We start from the raw sequence: 7,010 nt of genomic DNA on the forward strand, positions 1-7,010 counted from the left end.
TGTGGTTTTCCAGGTTCTAACTTCTTTTTCACTGGGAAAAGGGGCTTGTTCCAGGGAGACATGCATTCCCTGAGACCTTTAGCCTGTTGATTTGCCACTATCTGTTTGCTTATAGCTGCCTCTTGTTGTTGAGACAGAGGATATTGCCTAATCTTAATGGGGACCGTATTTGGTTTCATTTTTCACTGTACAGGCTGTACTGCCAGTAATCCCACATCTGTCTTTCCCCTTGACCACACTTCTTTTGGCACTTTTTCACTGAGAGAGAGGGGGATTGAGCTTGTTTTTTTGGGGGAAATACTTTGAACCAAATATATGGCAGCATGCAGTTGACAACTTTGATTTTATGTCAGGGAAGTAATCTGGACCCTACCTTCGTTGTAAGTTATTTTGGCTTGGATTGCTGACAGTATATCAGTCCCTAATAGATTGGCTGGATAGGTAGTTAAGGTTAGAAATTGTACAGGTACCAACAAAGTCTTATCCTGCAATTTGACAAATACTGGTTCGCTTTGTTTAAGCTGGACTACATCCCCTGATAAACCTGTGCCAGAGATGTTTACTTTACTCATGTATTTGTTATTATCTCTGATGTCCACTATACAGTGCGGCTTGCTCCAGTGTCCACTACGCAATCAATAATTTCCCCTTGGGGTAATTCCAACTGAATTTTTCCTGTGGGCCCTGGGGTATTACTAGTGGGTTTCTGAGGGCCTGACACTGGGTAGCCTATTTTCTATGGGTGGGGGTTGGGTGTGGAGGTAATAAATGCTGAGACTTCTGGGTTTTGGTGGGTATTTTCTGCTCCAAGACTTAATATTTCTGACAATCCCTTTTCATATGTTCAGGTTGGTAACAAAAGAAACTAAATCCCTTTTTTTTTGCCTCTTTCCCAGTGGCGCTCTTTTTCTGATTAAAGATCTTTGGTCGGGGAGTCTCCTGGACTACATGGACAGTGACCCGGGAGGACTTTTCTTGGCTCGTTCTCTTTTTCTCTTCTCTCTGATCCTCTATAGCCCTTAATACTTCTAACAGGGAAGTTACTGTCATTTTCCGGCCTCTGGCCTTTTGGCCATTAACTCATTCCTTAGGGACTCTTTGAGTCCCTGTAGAAAAGTGGTACGCAGTAGTCACTGATGGGTAAGGTTATCTTCCTGGAAACTCCTATCCAGAAGTGCCTGGTGGACTTGATCATAATAATCTTTAACTGACTGTTCCCTCCTCTGGAACAGCTGGCATTCTCTGCTGTTGCGCCTCACACCAGTGTCTCATCCTGGTTAGGAATAGGTTACCAGATTCTTCTGATCTCTGTTCTATTCCTATTGGGGCTGCGACTATTCCATCCGCAACGATTATTGCAAGTTATAATTTACACTACCCATTCCAATTATCATTTTACAAACCTCTTCTAAGTCTCCTCGCGTGGCGGCCCAAATTGTCACCAGTCTTTCTATATATCTATGTAAGGCCAAGGCATTCTTCCTGTAATCCGGGGCTTTCCTTAATATTTCAGTTAATTCTGCCGGTGTCAAAAGTCTATATTGTTCCTGTCTTCGAGTTACTCTTAATCTAGGTGCATCAGGGTGGATTAATTGACCAAATTCTGGATTTGGTTTGTGCACTGTCTGTACAGTAACTGGGTAACTTGGTACAGTACTATGAGAATATGGGGATGGCCCTATTTCCACTGGATACATTGTAGTCTTCTCACAATTACATTTGGTACCCTTGGAGTCAACCTGACCATAATTGCAGATATTAACCTTACTCCTACTAGAGTGTGACCACAAAGGAGGTTTTCTATTTGAGTTTCAAAGTAGGGAGTCAGATGGTTCTCCTTCAACTGATACCTGATTATCAGTTTAGGCGGGTACTCCCTGCCCCTGGGACACAGAATCCACAAGCTGGACATTTTTTTATCCCCTCTCACACCCCATGTTCTAAGACTGGGATATCTTACTGGTGTTACAAATGGATTATTGGAGGGCAATTGTCCTGACGTCCCTTCTAGTGGGTGATTATGTGGGTCTGATGGTGCACTGGAGGGTGGCTGAGTAGGAGGTGGGTTTACAGTTGTATGTCCCTGGATGTCTTCCAACATCTCCTCCTTTACCTATTGTTCTTGTTCTATTTGTCTACATGACCTACCCATGCTGATACTTGGAGTTCTTTCTTATTCCGAGTAATCCATATACAATTTTCTTTCTGAAAAGTCTCCCATCTTAGAGGCTCCAATGACCCTATATCTGGCATTCCTGTCTTCCTGAAGATGATATGGATTCCTCTAACAGCCACATTACCTCCTCTTTCCTTTACTAGATCCATAAGAGTGTACGTATGATATGTGTACCATCATACCTTTACTGCCCTGGGCCTCTATTACTGCAGTGATGGTAATACCGGCCCCTAGTGTGCCTGAGAAGTGACTGTTATTCTAATTATATATACTTTTACAATGAAATCCTGTTTGTATGGATTGTTTGATCAACTTGGGTACATACTTCCCTTGTATTTTATTTATTGATGTATATGTAAGTGACACTATCCTTCTAATGTTTTCTGGTAAAAAATTAAATATTTTCCACCACCCCAATCCTATTTGGGTTTTCAGATAGGCCGGACAACCGTGACTTCCAACTATTACTGTATATATTGTTGGATTATAAATTCCCTCCTTATGTTCACCATATGTTACTGAACAATCACTGTCAGTTCCTATCACCGCTATCAATTTGCTAGTTTGTATTGTCAATGTCTTTTGAATTATAGCAACACATTTAGAGTCTGGACAACAAAGATTATTTTCTGACATTTATACTCCCCACAGCATGTCTCTAATTCACTCCACTCCCCTTGATGTTTTTATGAAACAATATATTAAAACTAGTACAATTATTGCTTTTACAATAATTCCACCATATACTCAACTATTTCTTCTGAAGGTGTCATTCCATTTTTTTAAGACAATAAACAATTGACAGACCTATCCTCCTACCACAGGCACCCCTCAACAGGGGTACCTCCAAGGAAATGCGAAGGACCCTTTCCAGAATCACTGAGCAACTTTATTTCACGCTTTTACTGTGTTACTTAGTTGTTACTTCTTTCAACTTCTAAGAGAACTGAGGACCCTTGTAAACTGACATCTGACCCAGTGGTCGCACGTTTCATGGGACAAGGGCAAGCCTCATTAGCAATGCAAAGTACAGACTTTGATCAGGTCAGTCTTTTCAAGGTTATGTTGTCCCCTTATACATATCTTATCAGTACAATATCACTCAGTCTTTACAGGAGCGAAGGATTTCTTATAATGAGCTCTCAAACCCAGGGATAATAATCTACACAGGACAAGGTCAAGCCTCAGTAGCGAATATAGAGGAATGCCTTTGATTATCGAGGTCAATTAATAAGTTATTTATTTGTATCCTTTTATATACATCCTGTATCGACACAAACACATACATTCACTCTTATCTATTTTTCACAAAACAATTAATTAATAAATCAGGAAAACAGATTATTCAGTAATTGTTCAAATACCCGTTATACCATCCCCTACTGACCCTCACTTTATATCTTACATGAGGAGCAGATAAAGTAGAGAGGTGAAAATGCACAAAACTTCAACTACTCAATGTACGGATTTGTCTGCCCTTCCCGAAGATTGAGAAGGTATCTGATCAGTCCTGGACTGGTATTTGGGGTATCTCGGCGAAACACTTGTTATCTTCTTCACTCTTATGTCAAGGGCGTAGTTCTCATATCTGTAGTTATAACTTTTTAAGGACTTTCACATATTTATTTGTATCTTTAATAACTATTTATTGTTTTATATTCTTACACATAGCTCTCAGACAGGTTAGCGATACAGATTTCTCGCACACAATCAATGGATCCCAAAGGAGAAATTCAAGTTGTGCCGGATCTGCAATTAGGATGTCAATCTCTCCTTTTCATGTGGTTCAGAGTATAATTAAGCATGTTGACCCTTATACCGATGCACCTTACGCGTTTCTCCACTAAAACTGTGGTTGCCTCATTCCTCATTCTGGACTGCCTTTTAAACACAATGGGTCTAAGTCATTAAGGAGAGCAAAGCATTAAAAAGGAGTAACTTTGCACCTGGGCAAAACCATGTTGCATTGGAGGGAGTTTGTAGTCAATTAACTGTTTTAATTAATCCCACATTGAGGCTATAAAGAAGTATCCAAATTTTTCTCCTTTCTCAGGCGTTTCTAATAAGTGTTTTATTACACCCTGTAGTAGGGCCAGATTAGGGTAAGGGCAACTGGGACACTTGGCCCAGGTCCCTGCAAATCAGAGGGGCCTCACTAATTTTTCTCAGTGTGTCCAACTTTCTCCATCTGTGCAGCTTGTAATGCAGTGTATTAAGAGAGCCACACCAAAGCTGCTCTAACTCAAGCATTGCAGCCTACCCCCAATTCCCTGTTAAAAGAATATAAATGGAGGGACACTTTTTTACCCTATGTATGTAACACTTGTAGGGAATGCAAATGTGCACTATTTAAGTGTGGAGAGTGGGCTGAGTGCTTCAGCGCTGCTGTGGTCAGATCATCAGTCATCCTTTGAGTGATACCCATTGTGTCCATCTGGTAGGTCATGGTGGGTGTCTCTGACATCAATCTTTTTGCAGGCAATTTTATTGACATGGGACCCCAAAAATAAATTTCTATGGTGCTCCCACAAACATTAATTGGGCCCTGCTCTTTACAAGATGAATTTTCTTTAACTTTACTATAAAATGAATGTACATTACACCTTGAGGTAACTTTCAAATGGAGTGGCAATAATAAGCCACAATAATTGCTAATAATTAGTCACAATAACTAATACTAATCCAGAAAAAAACAATTATCCATGGCAAACTTAATCTGCCTCTAGAAGGTCTGGCTGCCTCCACTGTAAGCATTCCAGCTGCTTGATAAAGCAGTAACTCACCAATTCATGGTGTATTTGCCACTTAGCAGCTCTATAGGCCCTCTTTTTATCCTCATTTTTTGTGTATGGAACCTTCAAATTGAGATGCATATCCATACATTCAGTGAGGAGCAGGAGCTCCTCTTTCCCCTATTACTCGCATTTGTTGCAACTGAATGAAGCTTGTCAACAATCGCTATGCTGATTGGTTGGGTGGTGAAATGAGTACTGACCTTGTCAATGTTACGAGCCGCCGCGGCTCGCTTCCTGGGTCCTCTAGCGCCCCGGCCGTCACCTTGACGACCGGGACGTCACTTCCGCCCAGCTCCCGACCGTTGCTAAGGCAACGGTCAGACGCTCCTTCAGCGCGGCGTCCCGGCGGTATAGAGAGCCAGGCGCGCACGCGCATTTTGTAGATTATGATTAGATTCAGCCTGTGGGCTGAATTAGCAGGCATTAGCCTGCAAGTGTGTATACTTCAGGGGCAAGCCCTGATTGGTCCCTCTGTGTATTTAAGGCAGTGAGGTCTGCAGCCTCACTGCCGGTTATAGCGTTCTGTCCTCAGTCCTGCTGCCTGCTTGTGCTATCTGTTTTGGTTCCTGCTACCTTGGATTTGACTACCCGTGTTTTGACCCCTGCTTGTTATTGGACCTGTGACCCTTCTCTTCTGACCTCGACCTTTTGCCTGAAATTCGGATTTTGCTTCTCTGCCTGTGTGTTTGACCCTTCGCTTGTCTTTGGATATTGCATCTGTGCCTGTGACCCTTTGAGCTAGGATTCTTCTTTACTACAGTCCGCCAATCACTCCACTTCTGGGAACTCCTTTAAGTCAGTATACGTTACTTGACCCTCGGTCGGCCCGCAGCCCAGTCTGTCCCCACCACTAGGGGCTTCAGCGAACACCTGGCCTTCAGAGTAGTTCCCGAGTTTCACTGTACTGACTTGGGAGTTCCTAACAGTCAACGTATGCACACTGCTCAACAAGATCCTAGGAGTGCATGAAATACAGTCCCATTCCTCAGAAATTTCTCTGTTTAAGATGATACTGTATAGAAATTCCAGTTTGAGGCCACACTCAAAGATTTTCATCAGCCAGGTATAATAACAAAAGATGTTAATTCCATTCCAACATTTCAGTTTTATTACTGTTATTATCGTCATAGTTTTACACAACTTTTTTCATTGACATCATGTGAACGCTAAACAAATGTAAGCACTATCTATAGTGAATGAACTAATTAACTTACCCTACACCTGCTTCTGTGTAATCCATGCTACCCTTAAAACGTGTCCTATCATGCCGCTCCCAAAATGCAATGCGATGAGAAGCCAATCACAAAGACTTGTGCAGCACCAATCAGATGTAATAAAAACCCTAGGGGTAAATGTATCACTGTGAGATTTGAGATTTTCAGTGATTTTCTCGGATGAGCTTAAACTCAACGATATTTGAAAGTGCAAGTTGACAAGAAATCGTAAATAGTAAAGTGATTTTAGCAAAATCACCATGCTACAAATCACTACAAATCACCATCCTGGCATTTGGCTACTCTAACAATACAAGTCGCTATGTGAATGAAGTTTTGCAAACCAACCTGAAATTACTGGGAAAATCACCAAAATCAACACGCTGCTTAAGATAGGCAAGATTAGGATAACATAAGGCAAAATACTGTTAAATAACACACAATGAATGACCTACCCTGAAAAGTAAAAAAGTGTGTCCCTGATGACTTTTTGGGGTTTAAAAGCTGCAAGTATTTTTATTTTTTTTACACTCTTGAATTAATTGTATTAGGTATTTTTTTAAAGCTTACAAGATTGGTTCCATTACAGAGGAAGAACACAGACGTTGAAAAGTATTACTGGGGTGTTATATTTTTAATAAAATGATTGGTACAACATGGTGTCTGGTTTATTTAGATTTTGTATTGGTGCACTACAGGTTCCACCGGGCCCTGCCCTGGCAGCCATGAATATGCTGGTGCTTGTAGTACTACCAGCACCAGCATCCCCAGACTGTTCAAGGCAGCCTGGGCTTGCTGGGACCTATAGTGCACCAACAGAAATTG

This window comes from Mixophyes fleayi, chromosome 3 (genome assembly GCF_038048845.1).
Source record: "Mixophyes fleayi isolate aMixFle1 chromosome 3, aMixFle1.hap1, whole genome shotgun sequence".
Classification (NCBI taxonomy): domain Eukaryota; kingdom Metazoa; phylum Chordata; class Amphibia; order Anura; family Limnodynastidae; genus Mixophyes; species Mixophyes fleayi.